The 25,628-nt window shown below is 39.9% G+C and overlaps 1 long non-coding RNA gene across 4 annotated transcripts in view; it reads right to left on the reverse strand.

The window, feature by feature from the left end:
- The window catches only part of LOC124139483, an 86,398-nt gene that overhangs the window by 16,255 nt on the left and 44,515 nt on the right, over positions 1 to 25,628 (reverse strand). For 2 of the 4 annotated variants that reach the window (XR_006861790.2, XR_007220661.1), the window contains exons 2-3: positions 22,899 to 22,978; positions 16,079 to 16,134 (exon numbers count right to left, since the gene is read on the reverse strand). This is a non-coding gene — a long non-coding RNA (uncharacterized LOC124139483). Of the gene's footprint in view, positions 1 to 16,078; positions 16,135 to 22,898; positions 22,979 to 23,853; positions 24,191 to 25,628 lie in introns of those variants that run through there. The other 2 variants (XR_007220662.1, XR_006861789.2) reach the window with 2 other exon arrangements.

Genomic DNA, 25,628 nt, shown 5'->3' on the forward strand with positions numbered 1-25,628 from the left:
GAGCCCTTTAGGTATGTTTGCTTAGCAAGAACAATAATACATTTACACAACGCGACTTTCGAACTGTGTCTTGGGGGCTTGGGGCGGGAAGTGTTACGAGGGCATCGACCTATTAGGATTTATTTTGTTTGTTTTTTATCTGAATTTGTATCGAGATTAGATTTTTTCAGCTCCAGCTGCAAAACCAGATATCCTTTTATTTGAAATGATTTATTTTTTTAAAGAAAATCCCAGCAACCCGTATATCAAATGGCTGTGGCAAGTGGGACTAATGCATTTGATATAAAGTGACATATAGAGGTTATCACGCGAGTGTGTTTGGGGATGGTAATTTAAATATCCTGCATTAGGAATAAACATTGTATTAGGCGAGCCGTATACAACCCATCTATAATATATAATGCCATTCTTTAATTCTGCACTTGAAAATCGCTTTTCCCTCTCTCACAAACATTACCGAAACATTACGAGTTTTCCGGGAATGCGCGCATTAATATTTATTCCGTCACAGGGTAAGTGATGTGTCAGTCGTACAGTGGCAGTAGCCGATATAGTTTCAACTGAAATCTGTTTCTTATACAGTGGCGAAGCAACATATACGCAAAACAACAATTGTTTTTACGTGCCTTTCGCGGCAATCCATCGGTCTGTCCGCTAGAGTAACTGCCCTTTGTCAAAGGGAAGCTACTCTAACCCTAGTCTATGAGACGCCACGTCCACGTTCAGACGTTGTTGACAGTCGGCCTGTCTTGTCATAACGTTAAGAAGTGCAGTCAGATGTACACACAGCGACAAAATGAAACAAGGTAACACTTTAAACATATTTCAACATAATCCAACTATTTTAATTTGTGGAAAAGGTTTCAAGCCGCAGAGGTCTACAAGCACAGATGAAGCTACTGATCCCGCTTTGCTAGGCCTAGTGCCCTCGCAAAATTGTTTCGAAATTTATATCTCCAAAGGTGCCAAAACTTATAGAATGCCTCAGCTACGTCACAGTTAGACACTGGTTTTCAGTATATTAGACTGTTCTTTTGATAATGATAGCAAGTATCCCTGTAGTTTCTCCAGATTCCCGATGGTTAATTCTGACTCGATCGCCGAATGACAAGGGCGACGCCATGTTTGTTTATATACACTGAAAGTAGTCCCTACTTGACCTTTGATATTTGCATCTCTATCCGCATATGACCCCAACGGATATCGTTTTTATCCGTTGACTTTATCCTCGAGAGAAACCTACCCATTATATGATAAATATTATTCTGCGTGTATGCGTACGTACATGTGGAGTGCTTGGAATTTTGTTTCCTTTCACTGTTTCAGGACATTCAAAGAAGGAACCACACTAGATTGTTTAGGACATTCGGTGATAAAAACTTTTTCAAACCTGATGCAAAAGCATTTTTTCAAGTATTTCAAGGGAACAAAATAGTGTTTTTTTACCAAAAGAATATACCCTAGCGCCCCGCCTCCGACAGACAGAATGAGTCACATTACTTGATATGAAAAAACTGGCACCGAAAACAGAATGCAATGATAAACATGGACGATATTCGTTCGCCTTGTAACGTGACTAACTTCATTATCTGTGTTCCTTCCCTGCCGGTGCTCGCCTTCCATCCGCGCTTACATCGATATTAAGAAAAGGAAAATATGTCATCTTTTATACACTGCTTGTCTACAGGTTAATAATTCCATTTATCACTGACTACGTCTATCTCGATAACCATCCTTTCCATCCCCTGCAATTTCCAGCAAACCATTCATGGTATTATACATGTATCAACGATAACCAATCCGCGTACCTCAAAGAACCCCAAGCTATACAATTTGGATCTGAGTCCAACGAAACCTTAACGAGTGTATTGCAGAAAGCTATAACATCAACTGCACAACTCCCTGTATCAATTAAGTTCTGAGTGAAAAGAATGATTATTATTATGCAATTAGTTGTGAAGTGTCTTAAGTAAACGTTTACCAATTGGAAGCACATCTTATCAATCGATACTCAGACTAACATTCTGTGAAGTTCTAAGAAAACGATCAAGGTACTCATACCTCGGATCTTCCAGTTTCCCAATTAGACACTGCGATGGGAGTGTGATTACCGTAATTATATCCCATAAAGACTGACGGGGACATAAACCACGTGTGCACGTATAGACAGAACTCTAGAACACACACTTAACTAGCCTATATAGTTCTTCCGTAGCGTGTTTCCTGTAATCAAATTTCTTGTTTGTCCTACTTCTCTCCTAATTACTCTTCACTAGCTCTCTATACATCCAAAATATCCTCTACAAACACTCAAATGAACATATGGATAAAATGGAAATACATGTATTATGCTCATAAATAATAATAACGAAACAAACATTACAACCTATATTCAAGCCTCATTCGTTCATTCATTTATACAATCCATCTATACATAAATGGACACACGTTCACTCATTTATACAACCCATCCATCTATAAATATATGGACACACAAACACTCATTTATATCATCCATCTATACATAAATGGACACACGTTCAGTCATTTATACAATCGATACAGAAATGGACACATAAACACTAATTTATATAATCAATCCATCTATACATAAATGAAAGCACGTTCACTCGTTTATACAATCCATCCATCTATACATAAATGGACACACGTTCACGCATTTACACAATCCGTTCATCTATACATAAATGGACACACAACACTCTTTTATACAATCCATCCATGAATAAATGGACACACGTTCACTTATTTATTCAGTCCATCCATCTATACATAAAGGAACACATGTTCACTCATCTATACAATCCGTTTATCTATACATAAGGAGACACACGTTCAGTCATTTATACAATCCGTCCATCTATACATAAAGGAACACATGTTCACTCATTTATACAATCCATCCATCTATACATAAAGAGACATACGTTCACTCATTTATACAATCCGTCCATCTATACATAAAGGAACACATGTTCACTCATTTATACAATCCATCCATCTATACATAAGGAGACACACGTTCACTCATTTATACAATCCGTCCATCTATACATAAAGGAACACATGTTCACTCATTTATACAATCCATCCATCTATACATAAAGAGACATACGTTCACTCATTTATACAATCCATCCATCTATACATAAAGAGACACACGTTCACTCATTTATACAATCCGTTCATCTATACATAAAGGGACACACGTTCACTCATTTATACAATCCATCCATCTATACATAAAGAGACACACGTTCACTCATTTATACAATCCATCCATCTATACATAAAGAGACACACGTTCACTCATTTATACAATCCGTTCATCTATACATAAAGGGACACACGTTCGCTCATTTATACAATCCATCCATCTATACATAAAGAGACACACGTTCACTCATTTATACAATCCGTTCATCTATACATAAAGGGACACACGTTCACTCATTTATACAATCCATCCATCTATACATAAAGAGACACACGTTCACTCATTTATACAATCCGTTCATCTATACATAAAGGGACACACGTTCACTCATTTATACAATCCATCCATCTATACATAAAGAGACACACGTTCACTCATTTATACAATCCATCCATCTATACATAAAGGGACACACGTTCACTCATTTATACAATCCATCCATCTATACATAAAGAGACACACGTTCACTCATTTATACAATCCGTTCATCTATACATAAAGGGACACACGTTCACTCATTTATACAATCCATCCATCTATACATAAAGAGACACACGTTCACTCATTTATACAATCCATCCATCTATACATAAAGGGACACACGTTCACTCATTTATACAATCCATCCATCTATACATAAAGAGACACACGTTCACTCATTTATACAATCCATCCATCTATACATAAAGAGACACACGTTCACTCATTTATACAATCCATCCATCTATACATAAAGGGACACACGTTCACTCATTTATACAATCCATCCATCTATACATAAAGAGACACACGTTCACTCATTTATACAATCCGTTCATCTATACATAAAGGGACACACGTTCACTCATTTATACAATCCATCCATCTATACATAAAGAGACACACGTTCACTCATTTATACAATCCATCCATCTATACATAAAGAGACACACGTTCACTCATTTATACAATCCATCCATCTATACATAAAGGGACACACGTTCACTCATTTATACAATCCATCCATCTATACATAAAGAGACACACGTTCACTCATTTATACAATCCATCCATCTATACATAAAGAGACACACGTTCACTCATTTATACAATCCATCCATCTATACATAAAGGGACACACGTTCACTCATTTATACAATCCGTTCATCTATACATAAAGAGACACACATTCACTCATTTATACAATCCGTCCATCTATACATAAAGAGACACACGTTCACTCATTTATACAATCCGTTCATCTATACATAAAGAGACACACGTTCACTCATTTATACAATCCATCCATCTATACATAAAGAAACACACGTTCACTCATTTATACAATCCGTTCATCTATACATAAAGAGACACACATTCACTCATTTATACAATCCATCCATCTATACATAAAGAGACACACGTTCACTCATTTATACAATCCGTTCATCTATACATAAAGAGACACACGTTCACTCATTTATACAATCCATCCATCTTTACATAAAGAGACATACGTTCACTCATTTATACAATCCATCCATCTATACATAAAGAGACACACATTCACTCATTTATACAATCCATCCATCTATACATAAAGAGACATACGTTCACTCATTTATACAATCCATCCATCTATACATAAAGAGACACACATTCACTCATTTATACAATCCATCCATCTATACATAAAGAGACACACGTTCACTCATTTATACAATCCGTTCATCTATACATAAAGAGACACACGTTCACTCATTTATACAATCCATCCATCTATACATAAAGAGACATACGTTCACTCATTTATACAATCCATCCATCTATACATAAAGAGACACACGTTCACTCATTTATACAATCCATCCATCTATACATAAAGAGACACACGTTCACTCATTTATACAATCCGTTCATCTATACATAAAGAGACACACGTTCACTCATTTATACAATCCGTTCATCTATACATAAAGAGACACACATTCACTCATTTATACAATCCGTTCATCTATACATAAAGGGACACACGTTCACTCATTTATACAATCCGTTCATCTATACATAAAGAGACACACGTTCACTCATTTATACAATCCATCCATCTATACATAAAGAGACACACGTTCACTCATTTATACAATCCATCCATCTATACATAAAGAGACACACATTCACTCATTTATACAATCCATCCATCTATACATAAAGAGACACACGTTCACTCATTTATACAATCCGTTCATCTATACATAAAGAGACACACGTTCACTCATTTATACAATCCGTTCATCTATACATAAAGAGACACACGTTCACTCATTTATACAATCCATCCATCTATACATAAAGAGACACACATTCACTCATTTATACAATCCATCCATCTATACATAAAGAGACACACGTTCACTCATTTATACAATCCATCCATCTATACATAAAGAGACACACATTCACTCATTTATACAATCCATCCATCTATACATAAAGAGACACACGTTCACTCATTTATACAATCCGTTCATCTATACATAAAGAGACACACGTTCACTCATTTATACAATCCGTTCATCTATACATAAAGAGACACACATTCACTCATTTATACAATCCGTTCAACTATACATAAAGGGACACACGTTCACTCATTTATACAATCCGTTCATCTATACATAAAGAGACACACGTTCACTCATTTATACAATCCATCCATCTATACATAAAGAGACACACGTTCACTCATTTATACAATCCATCCATCTATACATAAAGAGACACACATTCACTCATTTATACAATCCATCCATCTATACATAAAGGGACACACGTTCACTCATTTATACAATCCGTTCATCTATACATAAAGAGACACACATTCACTCATTTATACAATCCATCCATCTATACATAAAGAGACACACGTTCACTCATTTATACAATCCGTTCATCTATACATAAAGGGACACACATTCACTCATCTATACATAAAGAGACACACATTCACTCATTTATACAATCCATCCATCTATACATAAAGAGACACACATTCACTCATCTATACATAAAGAGACACACATTCACTCATTTATACAATCCATCCATCTATACATAAAGAGACACACGTTCACTCATTTATACAATCCGTTCATCTATACATAAAGAGACACACGTTCACTCATTTATACAATCCGTTCATCTATACATAAAGAGACACACGTTCACTCATTTATACAATCCATCCATCTATACATAAAGAGACACACATTCACTCATTTATACAATCCATCCATCTATACATAAAGAGACACACGTTCACTCATTTATACAATCCATCCATCTATACATAAAGAGACACACATTCACTCATTTATACAATCCATCCATCTATACATAAAGAGACACACGTTCACTCATTTATACAATCCGTTCATCTATACATAAAGAGACACACGTTCACTCATTTATACAATCCGTTCATCTATACATAAAGAGACACACATTCACTCATTTATACAATCCGTTCATCTATACATAAAGGGACACACGTTCACTCATTTATACAATCCGTTCATCTATACATAAAGAGACACACGTTCACTCATTTATACAATCCATCCATCTATACATAAAGAGACACACGTTCACTCATTTATACAATCCATCCATCTATACATAAAGAGACACACATTCACTCATTTATACAATCCATCCATCTATACATAAAGGGACACACGTTCACTCATTTATACAATCCGTTCATCTATACATAAAGAGACACACATTCACTCATTTATACAATCCATCCATCTATACATAAAGAGACACACGTTCACTCATTTATACAATCCGTTCATCTATACATAAAGGGACACACATTCACTCATCTATACATAAAGAGACACACATTCACTCATTTATACAATCCATCCATCTATACATAAAGAGACACACATTCACTCATCTATACATAAAGAGACACACATTCACTCATTTATACAATCCATCCATTTATACATAAAGAGACACACATTCACTCATTTATACAATCCGTTCATCTATACATAAAGAGACACACATTCACTCATCTATACATAAAGAGACACACATTCACTCATTTATACAATCCATCCATCTATACATAAAGAGACACATGTTCAGTCATTTATACAATCCATCCGCCTGTACATTAAGGGACACACATGCACTCGTCCATCTGATGCATCAATCTTTAGAAAAGGACGCGTGCACTCATCCACCCAATCCATCCATCTCTACATGAAGGAAAAATGTAAAGTATTATAAACGAACACAGTTACCTCTGATTGTGCTCCCAGCAATGCCCAGCTTGTCATAGAGAAATGCCCATGAAGTACCATAAAGTAAGTAACCGGCAGTACCTTGGCACTTACATGAACATTCGAGCACAACCGAAGTGACAGCAGATTAGCGTGCCAACATTGATTGATTACATCGCCACAAATGAGCAGCTCAACGATTGAACACATGAGCTCGGGTATTCATTACGAAAATTATTAGAGTTACATAAATTTGATCACTAAATACAATACCCATTGATTTCAAGAATCCCGCATGTTAGATATAGATTATTCAAAAGCGCTGTAAAGCATTTCAAAGCACCTGATTTATTGGAGGGGTAGTATTTTATACATATTTAAACGAGGATGTGGCAATTGAGGCAAGGCACGTTATCACTCCTCGTATCACGTGTGTTGTGCGTAATTGAATCAACTGCCCAATCCACATATAACGCAAAGCGATTGCCCCATTCCCGGGAAACGCGACCCTCCTTTTACAAGAATAATAAATAATAGCCTTACTGTATTTATGGAAGAATATCATATGATTTCTTATAAACAGGATGGATTTCGAAAAAAGATTCTCTAAAATAGATAATCAGTTTATTCTTTATTCCTATCTCAAAAGGGAAAGTCAGAGAAACCATATTCATATTGTGCGTTTGGTTTTTTGAGGTGTTCGACAAAATAAAGAGAGTGGGGCTTTGGACCAAAATGCATAACAGCGTTAAAGGCAAAATATATGATCTATGACAACATTTACAAGTGTGTACAATAACATTAAATCATGTGTAATGGTTAATGGTAACATGTCCGAATTCATTGCTTAGCTGGCGTTAGACAAGGAGAAAGTATGTCACCACTCTTATTTGCTGAAAACCTAAATGATTTAGAACAATACATTAATGGTGAAAGTTGTTAGTGAATTAATTTGGATTTATTAGATTAACTAATTAATTTAAAGTAACGGGACTGTAATGACTGGAAACTAGATGTTAATATAGAAAAAATAGTCCTCGAAAATGATCTTTGATAATTGTGGTCTTACCTATATGTTTTATTCCCCTGATTATAATAACAAACTTAAGCGTACCAGTTATTCAATTTCAGTGAGAGAGTTGGATTTAACGCCGCTTTTAACAGTATTCCAAATATATCACGGCGTGTCAGGTTCATGTGGGAGGAAAGCCCGAAGTGATGCAGGTCTTAGACGTTTACGTCAACGGTTGTGTCTGCATAACGTCACCAATAGTGTCTGAATTACGTCAACAATGGCGTCTGAAATACGACATAAATGCTTTCTGAATTACGTCAACAGTAGTGTCTGAAGTACGTCAACACTTGTGTCTGAATAATGTCAACAAATGTGTCTGAATTACGTTAACAATGGTGTCTGAATTACGTCAACCATGCATATGCACATATGCTTCACTGCACCCTTCACAGATGAAACAACCAAGGGCACCTTGCTGACAAACCATATCAAATATTGAACGCTTTTGCCTCATCCTGTATTAAACTTGATTACACTCTGACACTACTTCACCAAAGCTGATAAATCCAATTAATCCTTAATCAGCTTTAGTACTTATCCTTCATGGAGATTGCGCAGCCACGGGGCAGCCAAAAGGAGGATAAACTTACTGGTACGACGCAATTATTGGCCGGTTCCAAACAATATGATGCTCAATTAGCGTACAAGACCCAGACACGAAGAACCAGTAGGCTTTTGAGACACGTGTCCGTTATATATACCATGCAGATTTCTGTTGCCGCGACTGATGCGGGGGGCACGGGTGGCCCAGTCGTCTAAGGCGCCGCGATTCGCTGTGCAGAGTTGCGTCCCTTGGGCACGCCAGAAACCTATGATTGTTGGTTCGAATCCCGGTTCGCCCCGATTATGTTTCTAGGTTTGTCAGCACCATACCCGTGCTCGTGGGTTTCACGGAAGTGGTAAACGTCTGAGACCTGCATCACTTCGGGCTTTCCTCCCACATGAAGCTGACACGCCGTGATATGACTGGAATAATGTTAAAAGGGCGTTAAACCCAACTCACTCCGCAACTGATGCTATATACACATATAAGAGCTATATAGTTCTAATTCCATCATCATAACAGTACATATTACAGTTTTGTGAAATGTAAAATGTTAACGTTAAGAACGACACTATTTCTCAACTTTTAAAAAATGTCTCCAAGATATCTCAATATGTTTATGTTTATGAAGAAATGAAACATAAACCAGGACAAAGTTACAACAGAGTAACTAGTTGACCGAAGAATAGGAACATGAGCAGAATGAATCCGCTCTGACGCATCCCCTAATCGTTTTGCCTCTCAATGTACAAGGCTCTGTACTCTCGAACGATTTATCATCTTCCCGAGGCAAGGGAGTTAACCGACTGTAAAAGTCCAGTTCCCAGGCTGGAAGTCCAGGCTGGAATTTCTGGGCTCGATCGGAGCGTCACCAGTGGCTATTTCGTGTAATGTCCAATCTATACTGAACAACAAAAAATCCTGTGACATTGAATAAGATTCAATGTAAAGTTATGTTTTTTTTTACAAAATCTGAAACAATATCGGTTTGTAACAGATAAAAGACTCCTGTAAGTGTTCAAATGATTTAATTTGCCATACTGACTTCAGAAAATGCGTGATTTCATTAAAAAAAACATGAACATGCCACAATGTCAATTTACAAATCAATAGCGTGTGTGTCCACCTCTGGTTGCGATAAAAGCAACACATCTTCGTCTCATGGAATGGACCAGGCGCCGCACAAAGTCCTGTGGGATATCAGTCCATATCTGCTGGAGCATGTTTCGAAGTTCCTGGAGTGTCTGTGGAACACGTGGTTGACGTCGAAGGCGCCGATCCATCTCATCCCACATGTGCTCGATTGGTGGGAGATCAGGGGAGCAAACCGGCCAGGGGATGACATTCACGTTGTTTTGTTGAATAGAACCTGAACAAGTCGAGCAATATGAGGCCGGGCGTTGTCATGTTGTCATGGCCTGGGCCATGACGACGCTAAAACGGTAGAACAACAGGGCGGATGATCTCGTCGCGGTAGAGCTGTCCATTCAGATTTCCCTCTACCACTATCAAACGGGTCCTCTGTAATCCTACCCCATACCATAACGCTGCCGCCCCCGAACCGATCTTCTTCCATGACACAATGATTGACGTAACGTTCACCTGGACGTCGGTACACTCGAATCCGTCCATCGCTGTGGCTGAGGTGAAAACGAGACTCGTCAGTGATTAGAACTTACTGCATGGCCGTCCAGCGTAGACGCTGTCTGCACCACTGTAGACGTGCTTGACGGTGGTTTCCTGTCAAAATGTGACGTCTGGCGACGATCCTTGCACATCTGAGGCGGCGACGTGCGGTTTGTGAAGATTTTCGTCGAAGGCCAGGGATGCTTCTTGCAGTCACTGTTGCTGGCTGGAATTGATTTCGTAGGTGTGTTGTTCGAAACCAGTTGTCTTGTCGATTATTGGTTACGCGTGGCCTGCCACTCCGAGTATGGTCTCTGACTGCATCCGTCTGTTGCCAACGTTGCCATAAACACCAAATGGTGTTTCTGTGGACATTAAATTGTCTTGCAACATCACGTTGACTCGATCCTGCTTCAAGCATACCAATGGCTCGCAGACGCTCATTTTCGGACAGGCGTGGCATTTCGTAATGTTGAATAATTGCGTAATTTTGTTGTTTTTTCTGAGTGGTTGTTGTCAGCACGATGCTAAACAATGCATATGGAATCCCGTGATTGCACATGTTTTTATACCCATTCTTGGGTAGCGAAATGCATGGGGCTTGCATAAAAGTTAATTTTTGCATGGAATGCATGCTTTTCTGTAGCAGTGGCGTTTTTGTGACTTGATTCCATACAGACTAACCAAACTATACTTGTTTGAAAAATACACTAAAATATTGGTGTCACGGGAACTTTTGTTGTTGAGTATATGTCCCTCCTATCGACCAATCAGATTCCACCTCTCATATCACTTGCATCAAACAAAATTGCGGCGCTTGTCCACATATATATGTGTGCGTGTATATATATAATCTCTCTCTAATTTCTCTCTCTCTCTCTTTATATATATGATCTATATTTTGATTGGACTATGAATAGGCTCGTTAGGCCAACCGAAGTATAACTCCATAATTCTAACTGAAATCACGTTCATATAAAGACAGGTGACAAAAATCTTGACTAATATCAGTCAGTCCATCAGATTCTGATTTTATCATGCGCATGTGTTTATGCATCACTATCAAATACCAGAAGTTCGCAGAAAGGTGAGGTTATCCTGCCCAAACGGTGGCTCTCGTCACAATAATGCAAAATTAAACCAAGTCAATTGTTGACCTGACTAAAACACGGGGCCTCATGACGCACGTCAAATGAGGAAAGTGCGTTGGGCATCCGTTTTGTCACTGTTGCGTCTCGTTTGGAAGTGTCCTCCACATGTTTACCATAAAACTTTTCAAAAGCTTTGCCGAGGCCTTGGATGTTGTAATCATGATTGCAACAATGCGTAACAAAAGGAAAAGTTGACATGTTGGAATGCGGCGTAAAACATAAACCCACTCATCCCTTAATGTGTCAATCCACGGTCAATTTCCAATAAAACAAAATCGTAATATACATAGAATGCCAATGTTTAGAGCGTTTTTGGCAAGTTATTTCAGCCACGAACTCCAAATCTACCTCGTCCCTTAGTCCGTCTTACAGACCCTGATACAAATATATCAAGTACAGCCAATGCAAGTCTATATCGTTTGGGAAGGATAGATTACTGCAGTACCAGGCTGAAAACGAAGAGTCTCAGGGGCTCCTATTTTTTTTAAGATAATTGAACTGGTTTTTTTCTGTACGATATGTTAATTTCAGAGACTAGATGTAAGTCTACCCCTCCCTTAAAGTTCACATTTTCGTCTTACAAGCCGAAACCAACGTCCTTGCTGGCAGTTTTATTACACCCTTCCCTACATGTACAGGTATGTTTCTTCTGAAATATATCATGTGAGAGGTGAGTATGTGGAACTGGAAAGTCAAGACATACCTTCTCGTTCATGAAACCTCAGACCCGTGCAGATGCGGGTTAAAAAAAAGGTTTTATCGGGATCGGGTGATCAGGCTCTCTGACCTGGTTGATGAATGTCATCTTTTCCTAACTGCGTGGATCAATGCTCATGATATCAGTTATTGGGTTGTCTGGTCCAGACTCGATTATTGACATATCGCCGTATTATAGCTGTAACATTGCTGACTGCGGCGTTAAACAACAACAACAAAAATCAAACAGTTATGAAACCTCACCACAGATAACCCATGTAAGGGGTAACAATTTAATCATTCTCATCTCAACAGAACCTATCTGTATTACATGATGTTGGATGTTGTGGTTAGCCATGTGGAAGATCGAAGCCGGTCTTCGGCGGGACTGGTGAACGGTTTAACCATTGGGCTGCCATTATTCGGCGGTCAAGATCGTTTCAGAATGTATGACCAGACAACTGAACGTTTCACTGAAAGGACATGGCTTTATGCCGCTTCTAGTGATATGGCCATGTCAATGAGGTGATGTTAAGTGGGGTTTAACGTCGCCTTCAAGACTATTGCCCTAATATCGCGACGTACATGCACACGTGTGTGTGTGTGTGTGTGTGTGTGTGTGTGTGTGTGTGTGTGTTGTGTGTGTTGTGTGTGTGTGTGTGTGTGTGTGTGTGTTGTGTGTGTGTCTGCCTGCTTGTACTAGTTCGGACAAATGCCGGTTTTATCGTGCCAGCCCACTGAGATACCATACCACAGGATTACCCCACTCAGACACAGTATACTGACTCCGAGCCGACAAGTCCTATTTAGCCCCTTAATGCCGAGCGCCATCTTTTAACGTCTTTTGGTATGACCAGGCCGGGGATCGAACCCCTGACCTTCCCTCTCAGGTTAGACGCTCTATCCACTAGACCCCGGAGGCGGTCAAATGCCAGTGACAATACTCTATACCCGCAGGTGCTCGGGACACCAGAATATGGGCTTTCGGGCCCAGCTTTTGGCCTGACGCTTTAACCACTCGACGACCCTGTCGACCCATTTTGCCAAAATTCGGTACGTAAATTGCAAATACAATTACCGGTACACAATTGGCTTGAGCCTCTTGAAACTTTACCAGAATGAGTAAACTACTGCCTACCATGCGTCTAAAATTCTGAATTCCGTGTACCACTGTGTAACAGGCCTCTGCCTGATCAACAAATGGTTTTGCCAACTTTTGTTCCATTCCGCCTGTGAAACGTCAAGCAAACTCTATTGGCGCCACAACCAATCCAAAGTGATGAGTTAACTGACCACAATGAACATGCGATATAGACCTTCGATCAAGGGCATTGTGTTACAAAATGAGGAACCATGGTATTTTCCTAACAGCCTATCAAATGTATTGAGAAATAGACCTGGTCTATCAATAGAATAACGTCATTTCCGGCCTGTTTCTCCTCGAAGTCCACGAGACCGGGTCACATGCAGTCATAACACGCAACCGGGGATTATGATTTAATCATGAGATAATGTCAGACAAATATTATTATCGGTGGCGTTAGGGAAAATCTGTCTGATACGTCGAGTGGCGAGATTAGCAAATGCCGACAGATTGCGGCGCTGCGGGGAGTTACCACCAGCACAGCTCCACGCACGGCAAGGGACATTTAGTCAAGAGTGAGTGAGTATGATTTTGCGCCGCTTTTAGCAATATTCCAGCAATATCACGGCGGGGGACACCAGAAATGGGCTTCACACATTGTACCCATGTCGGGAATCGAACCCGGGTCTTCGGCGTGACGAGCGAACGCTTTAACCACTAGGCTACCCGACCGCCCCTTTAAGTCAAGAACTTTGTAAATGACATCAGTGATAATAAGAACAACACTCCTTCAGTGATCATAAGATTCCATTGTACGATTCCGATTAAATCATAACCATGTGTTTATGAATCAATATCTAATATAATTATTAATTTATGAAAGGTTTTTTTTAAATTACACTCCACCATAAGCAACAGGATGTTGTCACGTGACAATGTCTAACCAAGTGTGCACACATCTTGAGTTTGCATAAACATCCAGAGTGACAGGTGACAAAACACAAGACTAGAGGAAAAAAGGGATGACTTCAACTTTCTTAATAGTCAACCTTCTCTTTATGCCCAGCAATATCCAGCAGCACAGATGATATGTTTTGAACGACAAAAAGACAACATCACAATCCACAGGTGATATGTTTAGAACTACAGTGAAGACCACATCTCAATCCACAGGTGATATGTTTAGAACGACCGTGAAGACCACATTACAGTGCACAGGTGATATGTTTAGAACTTTAATGCACACATGGACTACATCACAATGCACAGGGGATATGTTTAGAACTACAATGCACACATGGACTACATCGAAATGCACAGGTGATATGTTTAGAACTACAATGCACACATGGACTATATCACAATGCACAGGTGATATGTTTAGAACGACCGTGAAGACCACATCACAGTGCACAGGTGATATGTTTAGAACTATAATGCACACATGGACTACATCACAATGCACAGGTGATATGTTTAGAACTACAGTGCACACATGGACTACATCACAATGCACAGGTGATATGTTTAGAACTATAATGCACACATGGACTACATCACAATGCACAGGTGATATGTTTAGAACTACAATGCACACATGGACTACATCACAATGCACAGGTGATATGTTTAGAACTACAGTGCACACATGGACTACATCACAATGCACAGGTGATATGTTTAGAACGACAGTAGAGACCACATCACAGTGCACAGGTGATATGTTTAGAACTACAATGCACACATGGACTACGTCACAATGCACAGGTGATATGTTCAGAACTAAAATGCACACATGGACTACATCACAATGCACAGGTGATATGTTTAGAACGACAGTGAAGACCACATCACAATGCACGGGTGATATGTTTAGAACTACAATGCACACATGGACTACGTCACAATGCACAGGTGACAAGTTCAAACCCACAATACACATCACTGCACACATTTGCTGTGGAACTAGAATGAACCCCTCCGCCGGACGGAGGAGGCATCCTCTCAACACTACATGCCTGTTAGGAGGCTCTGCTCCTCGAACTGGTCCATTTGTGGTCTAGACATTGTCATCAGTGTGTAAAACAAAGACATGTTGTGTGAGTTAGGATCATAATTAACTGTTTGATTTTCTGTAAAAAAAATTAAGAGAGCGAACACAGTGGTGTCCCAACGACTTGAATTCAAAGCTAGGACGGCCCGCAAGGACTGCCCGAAGTTTTCCCCTTAAATTTAATATTCTGAAACGTCTTTACAAACAAGAAAGACGCTGTTTATGTCTTCATAATCTGAAGGCTCTTCCTAGCACTTGTTCTAATTATTGCCCTGTGATTGCACAATTCAGTCGCTGGGACTTTGTATGTTTGTCTGAAAACTGCACCCACCTGATAGTGGCGCTATCTGCCTGGCTGGTCGCTACGAGGCGTGCTTCACGAGTTCCCTGCAATAACAAACATAAAACTACTATTGCATCAACAAGTGTTGTTTACAACAACGATACGTGAACAAAACGCCACCTGCTTTAATACATAAACAAGCAAATGTATCCGGATGGTTCTATTGTCAATCATTTACACCCAAGTTGAAAACAGTCCGTACATAAAGGAAACTTTAAACTATTGATGTCGTGAACATTAATATTACACTGCTCCGACAGACAACGATAAAACCGATCTTGTTATACGCATACATATTTCCTCAATGACGGTACGGACAAAAGAATATCGTTCATAAGCTAAAAAAGAAAATCTTGAATATTAGGTTATAGAATAGTATGAAGGAGCAAGGATGCACATTTAACTCTTCATAACTCTTCAGGCGTGGCAGGTTAGAGTTGCAAATGAAACCTAAAACCCTAAAATTAATGTAAATGGATGCAGTCATCAGAGCATACCCAGAGGCCTCAGCCTGACTCGGCTTCCTGGTCCGAAGTTGTGTGAAAGACAGCACGTCGTAACGCTATCTGAAAAGTGCTGGGCAACCTGACACGCGTCCTTGAAGTATAAGGTCACCATAAGACACTGGTGGCGTGGCGCAGTTATCAGAGTGAGTACTTGCAGGTGAGCAAGGTGTGTAACGCCGCACTCAGCAATTTTCAAACTGTATGACGGCGGTCTGTACATAATCGAAGTTATTAATCCAGTTATTGCCTTCATGAGCATCAATCTACGCAATTGGGTCACGATGACATACATCAACCAAGTCAGGGAGCCAAACCACCCGATCTCATTAGTCGCTTCTTACGACAAGCATATTCGCCTTTTACGGCAGGCATGAGTTGCTGAAGACCTCTTCTACCACTTATCTTCACGGGTCTCACATACGTGGTTATCAGAACATTTTAAAGTAATCGTAAATTTATCACTGCCAATACTGTTTGTATGCACTACTACACAGGGACTGTAATATTTATGCTAATCTATCTCGATATTACATTGCAACAAAAAACAACAACTATAAATACAACGAAGTTGGATAGATCTAAAATGATAGCCGACTTTTTGTCAATAACAGATATCCGGAAATGACTCTTCGTTAATTAGAAGACGTGTTATTATTTTTTAAAATGACAAATAAATAACGAACATGAATTGTATTAGCAAACGATAGCATTGTGCAAAGTGGTTGTATAAGTGAGTAAGCAAGTGAGGCTTTATGTGGCCTTTAGCAATGGGCTTCACGCATTGTACCCATGTGGGGAATCGAATCCGGGGCTACGGCGTGAGGAGCGAACGCTTTAACCACAAGGCTACCCCACCGGGACAATTGTATAAATAACAAGAGTTTGCCGCTAACGTGGCTATATCCCCCGCCCCTGTTGCAGAATTCGTGACATAATTAAATCTTAACAAACCATAACCTTTTTTAACCGAGGTTTGGAACCTAAGTCCACTTGGTTGCCATGGAAACGTAAAAAATAAAAATTTCTAAAAATTTCTAAATAGCAAAAGGCACCAGTTCAGCATGTACCTGACAGACCTGCAAAGTTTCATGAAAAAATATTGAACGGTTTATGAGTTATGCTCCTAAAACGAACCCTACCCTCACAGAACCTAAGTCCTTCTTGTTGCCATGTAAACGTATAAAATAAAATTTTCTAAAATTTCTAAATAGCAAAAGGCACCAATTCAGCATGTACTTCACAGACCTGCAAAGTTTCAAGAAAAAATATTGAACGGTTCCTGAGTTATGCTCCGGAAACGAAACGTGACGGACGGACGTACGGACGGAACCCGTTTCTATATCCCCCGCCAACTTTGTTGGGCGGGGAATAATTACCCTGTCAAGGGAATCTATCGTATCGAGGAAGTTCGTCGTGTCAAGGAAGTACAACTTGATAATTTCAGTCTTCACTATTTCCCCTATATCATACTGCAGTATTTGTCGTATTTGATTGGCATTTACAAGTTGAAATCTTTATAGATAACAACATCTTTAATGTCTGTCAAGATGAAGGGGCAAGGAGTACACGTAGCCATGAAACGTCGTTACAAACAATAAATACGTTCTAGTACATAAAAGTTTCATATCTTCTGTACATATTTATCTTGTTCAGGTTTAGGAACATAGTGTCAGTATGATGTTTACGAACCGTATCGTGATAACTGTTGAAAATGTTGAGTGAGTGAGTTATGTTTACCGCCGCTTTTAACAGTATTCCAGTTATATCACGGCGTGTCAGCTTAATGTGGGAGGAAATCCCGAAGTGATGCAGGTCTCAGACGTTTACCACTTCGGTGAAAACCCACGAGCACGGGTATGGTGTTGACAAACCTAGAAACATAATCGGGGCGAACCGGGATTCGAACCCACAATCATAGGTTTCTGGCGTGCCCAAGGGACGCAACTATGCACAGCGAATTGCGGCGCCTTAGACGATTGGGCCACCCGTGCCCCCTGAAAGTGTTGAACAAACATACATATCAAGAGGGCTTGGCAGATGAATACAAAGTCATCACGGTATATATAGGGGATAATTGCAGAGCCGCATCTTCTTTGAAGTTTTCTGTATACTGTTTACGTTCTATGTCACGCAGTTTATAATGGAAATTATAATTAACAGCATAGGGGATGATAAACTAAACCCCCGTTAATCCTGAGCCTGTCAGTGAGGACACACACTTCTTCCTCTGGACAATTGCAGTTGGGAACATCAAAGGTACCATCTCCGTACCCATGATTCATTGATCCGGACAGTTTACCCAGAAACAAAGTGTCTTGAACAACAGGGTTTCACTGTGTAACTGTGTACGTTGATAGTGATAGAACAATGACAGAGAATAATTAAATATTATTGTGTGAAACGTCACTGACAAGAATTCTACCCTGCCCGTGACAATACAAAAATGTCTATAAGATACACAGAGATTGGATGGTGATCAGGTTGAAGACATTTCTTTTGAACATAAAGGGGAATTTGTACCATTTTCAAACCATTAGCAAGAAGGAAGTTGAAAGTACTATGACAGCCCATGTCACGACCAATTGTTTTGGAAAATATCTACAAGACACACATGAACCCATTTTTATATAAACCAATTCTTTGCGCAAATGTTTATAAAACATGAATAGGGGTATTCAAATATCGGGAAACTTATGAGTTGTAAAGATATAACAATTTCAACATTCCGTGTCATGCACGATGCACGCCTAGTTGGTAAACGTCTACGTGTATTTGAAATCATATTGAAAGTTAGTACTTCCTTCCAACAGGAGGAAAACAGAGGTCGTCTTCCATATGGCGGAATTACACATCCTCGTGTATTCACATTGTTGCGTCTTGGCGAGGTGCTAGTGAGTGGATTTAGGTCCTGTTAACCCTTTCACGAGTTGCAATACAACCGGAGAAGAGAAAACAATCACGACAACGAAGAAGCAAGCATTAAGTCCAACAGCCAGTAAAATCTAGAACATTTCAAGAGGGCCCAAAGTATTCCTGTCTCAGCTATATTTCGCTGTGACGTTTCGACTAACCAGTCATATATGTTGATATCTAATCAGGTCTTGGCTGCATGTTAAAATGCCATTAGTTATGGATATATCCAGTTCTAGCAATGCAGCTAAAGGTTGAGCATGGCTTTATTCACCTTTCACCATGGCCATATACAACTATTGTCTCAGTAAATCCCACCCTTGACCATCCTGCCAAATAACCAACACTCAGCAACGTAAAGAATTAGCTGAAATTTCAAGGAAGACTCCGTAAATAATCGTGTCTGGACCAGACAATCCAATGGTTGACATCATGAGCATCGATCTACGAAATTGGGATAAGATGACATGCATTAACCAAGTCAGCGACCCTGACCACCCGATCTCTTACTACAAGCATAGTCGCCTTTTACGCCAAGCATGGGTTCCTGAAGACCTTCTCTAACCCAGATCTTCACGGATAAATATCCCAGGGGTTTAGTCTGCACCTTACCTACCCAGGATACTGGTCTTCATAGTGATGTATACGTAGGTTCTTTACAGGAACTCGAATTCCGAGGTTTACCGACAATATGTCGGGTTACTAGCTCGAGACAAGGCGGGTGTCAATATCTAAACATATTTATGGCAAAGGTTATGTCGTGACCTTAACTTCTGGTCGTAAACGATGCATCGAGTCAGGGTGATGCGGGTAATGAAGCGTCACTGTATCTGATGATAAAACTGTATTCACGACTGTTCTTACCTTTCGAAACCTCCACTTTAAAGAAGAAATGAAACGTGGATATATTCTAAAACAGCCACACTGTTATCGCCACCTACAAACCTCCAGTTGTATTATGAGATAGTATTCAAAAACAATTGTATATATGTCGGTCAGTATTCACGAGCTTGACCTCGCACGTGCAGTTTCCCACACTGATTACTACACTCCGCTGCCTTGCTTGGCCATTCATAAACATATTGGGAGTTTTTGTCAAGGTATGGAAGGGTAGTCACATGACAACACAGTACACTTGGCAATCTACGACAAATTAGGATTAAATAAAAACGATCGTTTATGGATAAAAAGTAATGAAATATAAACACGGTAAATACTCCAACCCCACATATACAGCAATGTAATGGAAACACCAAACCTTTGGACAGAACGACAGTTTATAGGTATACAGAACTTTGTTTGTTTGTTTCTTGTTTAACTCCGCACTCCACAATATTTCAGCTATATGACGGCGGTCTGTAAATAATCGAGTCTGTACCAGACAATCCAGTGATTGACATTATGAGCATCGATCCACGCAATTGGGATCAATGACATGTAGAAACCAAGTCAGCGAGCCTGACCACCCGATCCCGTCAGTAGCCTCTTTCGGCAAGCATGGGTTGCTGACGACAAATTCTATCCCGGGGCTTCACCAATAACAAACAGAACAATTTCAGTACTTTTACATAATTATGCATATGAGGAACGAGACTTGTACATGGATTAATAGGTATATCCCGATCAAAGGTTCGGAGAGTTTATAATATTTAACCACTTTATCCTTTTCGTTTCATAACGTACTTCATATTCACGGTTTAAAATTTGCTGTGAACTTAAATTGATGTACAGTTTAAATTGGCATTAAACCAAACTCACTCGATGAACAAGTTGACGATAGTAATGGATCAGCTGACTGACTTTATCTGGAGTATAACACTGATAAAGGGCTCTTAAATTCTGTACCAATTATGCAAGACCTGCATCACACACACACACGCACGCACTCTCTCTCACACACACAGAGACTCGCTCACTCTCTCTTTCTCGCACACGCAGACATCAAACTAATGCGCTGTGATATAACTGAAATATTGTTCAAAGCGGCGTTAAACCCAACTCCTTAACCTTTGCATCATAACACATACAGTGAACATGAACAGTTGTGTAGGTAAAGCAGTGCATTGGTAAACAATGCATCCAGTAACGAGTGTCAAGTATATCTGAGAATGTCGCCTCCTTCAAACACTGAATTTCAAACTAATCTCGATGAGATCAATAATCGATTTTGCAAAGGCCAGGTTTACAAAACCTGCTTCAGAATGGACTTTGTACTTCTTAAGGAGGACGGTTAAGGTATGCAATATCATTTCCGTGGACTTTGGTAATCAGCGAAGACACGAATAAAACGTTCCGGAATTAGCAGGGAATCGATGGGTATATTTTTAGGTTTGATCTTACCTGGACACACACACACACACATAATGAATCGATTTCATACATGCCAGTCGCTATGTGGTTGAAAACGCTGGTGCAACGTTACATTTAACTCACTCACTGAAAGGCCAGATCAATGGTGTTTATGTCACAGAGAGCTGCACATGTAGGTTCACGCCGTCAGTTTTCTAAAACCAAACATTTGTGGAGCTACTTTAGCATTTCAACTACTGGCACCACCATTACATTTTGCGCTTTCCCATATGCTTCTTCGTAGTGACGGTGGGGTAGCCTAGTGGTTAAAGCGTTCGCTGATCACGTCGAAGGTCTTGGTTCGATTCCTCACATGGGACAATGTGTTATGCCCATTTCTGGTATTCGCGGCCGTGATTTTGCTGGAAAATTGCGACAACAAAAACGGCGTAAAACCATATTCACTCACTGCAAATGCCCATTTACGTGAACACATGTTCATTTTCTGAAAAATAGGAGAAATAAGATAATCCTGTTTGGATATGTTGCAACGGTGTTCCTTTGAATGTTCTTGTGGGGAAAAAGCCGTGTAATGAAGACATGAAACCTTCAGGGATAACAAGCTTTGAATATTTGGTAACGGCGTTTCTCAACACACAGCCCTGTAATATCAGTACAAACAATACGGAAGTAGTTATCCTAAAGCGTTTCAGATCAGTGATTATCCGGGTACAGAATAGGTCATCAGCAACCCATGCTTGCCGTAACAGGCAACTATGCTTGTCGTAAGAGGCGACTAACAGGATCGGGTGGTCATGCTCGCTGACTTGGTTGATGCATGTCGTCGTATCCCAATTTCGTGGATCGATGCTCATGATGTCAATCACTGGATTGTCTGGTCCAGACTCGATTATTTACAGACCGCCGTCATATAGCTGGAATATTGCTGAGTGCGGCGTTAAACAACAAACAAACAATTAAGCGTTTTATGTCTTTATCTTCTTACAAAGTAAAAGACGTCAAAGATATGATGGTTCCAAATGATATCAATTTCTGTACCATCAAATGAAAGTACATTTCAGAGGTAAATCAAACTTACTCACTCTTCGTGGTTACAGGTGATTTGGGTGGACCGGTCATCTAAGGTACCGCAGTTACTGTGTGTGAGCTGTGAGTTGTGTGTCTGTGGCGGATAAAGATGATTGAAAACATCGACGAAATTACAAATCATACGTTAGATTTTACTCAAAGTCCAGATCAATGGGTTTATGTCACAAACACAGCTGTAGATTAAGACTTTGCAACTCGACGCGACAGCGCCAAGAACCTGATATAAACTTTCCGTGGACTTTGGGCAAGCACAAGACAAGATTAAGCATTCCAGTGTTAGTCAGGGATCAATAGTTTACATTGGAGACATACATCCTGGCGACCCGTTGGAAGCAGCATATAGTATCCAGAACGTGACGCAGGACAGCAACAAACCGTAGCTCTCACACAAACGTGTACAGTCAAATGTAAGACAAATTTTAATCTATTTCTAAATTAAGGACGTTTTCTATTATAATAAAATAAATGCTTTCGTCGTATTTAGACAATAGGTAGTATTCATTTTAGTGACCATATTTGAAAATTTGCTTATGTTATGTTGTGTGTTAGTTATTAACGTTGCAGTAAGCAATTTTCCAGCTATACCAAGGCGGCGTGTAAATTAATAATGTAGTTTGTATAAAAAAAGTGGTCGATATTATGAGCAACATCCCATACCGTCGGGTACAACTAACCAAGCCTTGACCATCCGCTAATTTAAGTCTATTCTTACGACAACCACAGAGTATCTATTCTATCACGTAACGTCTGTGGGGATATTATCCGGGTACAGAATATTCATGTCAGAGCTTACGATACATTTTGAAATCAAATTCAGTAGTTAGTCAGTGAATCAGTGAGACTGTTCCACGCCGCTTCGAGGATTGCCGTCAGAATTCCAGTTAAACCACGGCGTGTCAGCTTAATGTGGGAGGAAAGCCCGAAGTGACGCGGGTCTCAGGTCTTTACCTCTTTGTTGAAGCCATCGAACACGGGAATGGTGCGGTCAAACCAAGAAACATAATCAGATCGAATTTGGAATTTGACCACGATCACATGTTTCCGGCATGCCTGAAGGACACCCCTCTGCAAAGAGAATGTGACACCTAAGACGACTTGGCCACCCGTGACTCCACGATGCGATGAGCCCATGATAGCTGAGGGCGCCTTCAATAAGTCACGACAGCACATGTGTTTAACACTACACCTACTACAGCGTACATGCTATTATTGTGAGTCTTTTGGTTGGTCGTTATGGCGCCACTGGTCTGCAAGCTTAACTATCGCTTGTTCTTTGTCAGTGCCGTGGCCGGCTGTGAGATCTTGGCTGAGAAGGTTTCCACTCCTTCCCTAGCTTTGTCTGTACGCATGTAGCGAAACCGCGTTAGACTTAAGAAGTCTTACTGTTAGAAACGTCTACACACATTGACATCCACAGGACATAACTCCGTACCAAATTAAAAATTTCGTTATTCCGGAAAGAGGCGCAGTCCGGATTATCGGGGTTTAAAGTATACTGAGTGAGTGAATGAGTGAGTTCGTTCCATCGATAGTATTAACTGTATCAGAAATCTATGGATACAGTGTCGAATTTGACACATTCCAGACTTGTTTATTCTGAACGTGTTAAGGATTTCTCTGTTAACAGAATTCAAAACAGAAACATTTCCAACTGGGTTAATATTTAGAATCTAAACACGGTTCTTACATTGTACGTGTCACAGATCCAGAGAAACATGTGATCAATAGCAATAGTGTGAGTCTCTCTCTCTCTCTCTCTCTCTCTCTCTCTCTCTCTCTCTCTCTCTCTCTCTCTCTCTCTCTCTCTCTCTCTCTCTCTCTCTCTCTCTGATGGCTGCCCCCACGAAAGCTGCCCCCACTTTCCGTTTTTGTCCATAACAGAGTTTTCTTACGATGTAAGAAAGTACATGTTTCATGATTAAAGAAGATATTAGAATGTGGAATTTTAAAATACTTCATGAATGGATGTCGATTGTAGATGTACAATTGAGTAGTGTAGCATGCGCTTTTTTAAACTGTCGATCACATGCGTAGCTTCCAGTAGTGACATACAGAAAAACATGATGAATGGTTTCAGCACATGATGGAAGTATGGGGCTAGAAACAACGTGACGACCCGGCTAAAACAGGCCTGCGCCATCATGTTGGTGCGTCAGATGGTCAGTATCGATATTTGTATCATTGCGTGGCATTGTACCCCCACGGCGTGGGGCTATGCTCATAACATCCATCACTGGTTTGTGTGGTTCAGATTCGGTGATTCACAAGCGGCCGTGGTATAGCTGCAAAACTGCTACATGCGGCGGTAAACAACATCCAATCACTTTCTTGGAACCTCGTTCGCTCAGGATTTGTAATGGGGTAAATTAATAAAGTATTAATTGGTAATTAGGCAGAAGTGGGGCCACGATGTAACACGCAAATGAACTGAGCTAGGTTACGATAACCTCGCCTCTATTTCAGTGATTGGTCTCATCAATGCAGTAAACCCTTTATGTAGCGTTTAACATAAGGTTTGATTTTGAATACAGGCTACATTTTAGCCAAGGTGTTACGCGGAAGAAACGCGTTCCAAAAGGTCGTGTTAAACTATATAGATCGCCCATATCGTACAGTGTGTAATGAGAATCAGAAATGTCACATAAGGTAATGAAAGGATCAATGGCGTTAAACACGTGTGAATAATTCATGCTGTAACGTGTGCAGCCTACTGCATTAGAAAA

The sequence above is a fragment of the Haliotis rufescens genome, unplaced genomic scaffold (assembly GCF_023055435.1).
Source record: "Haliotis rufescens isolate VD_foot unplaced genomic scaffold, xgHalRufe1.0.p SCAF_1, whole genome shotgun sequence".
Classification (NCBI taxonomy): Eukaryota; Metazoa; Mollusca; class Gastropoda; order Lepetellida; family Haliotidae; genus Haliotis; species Haliotis rufescens.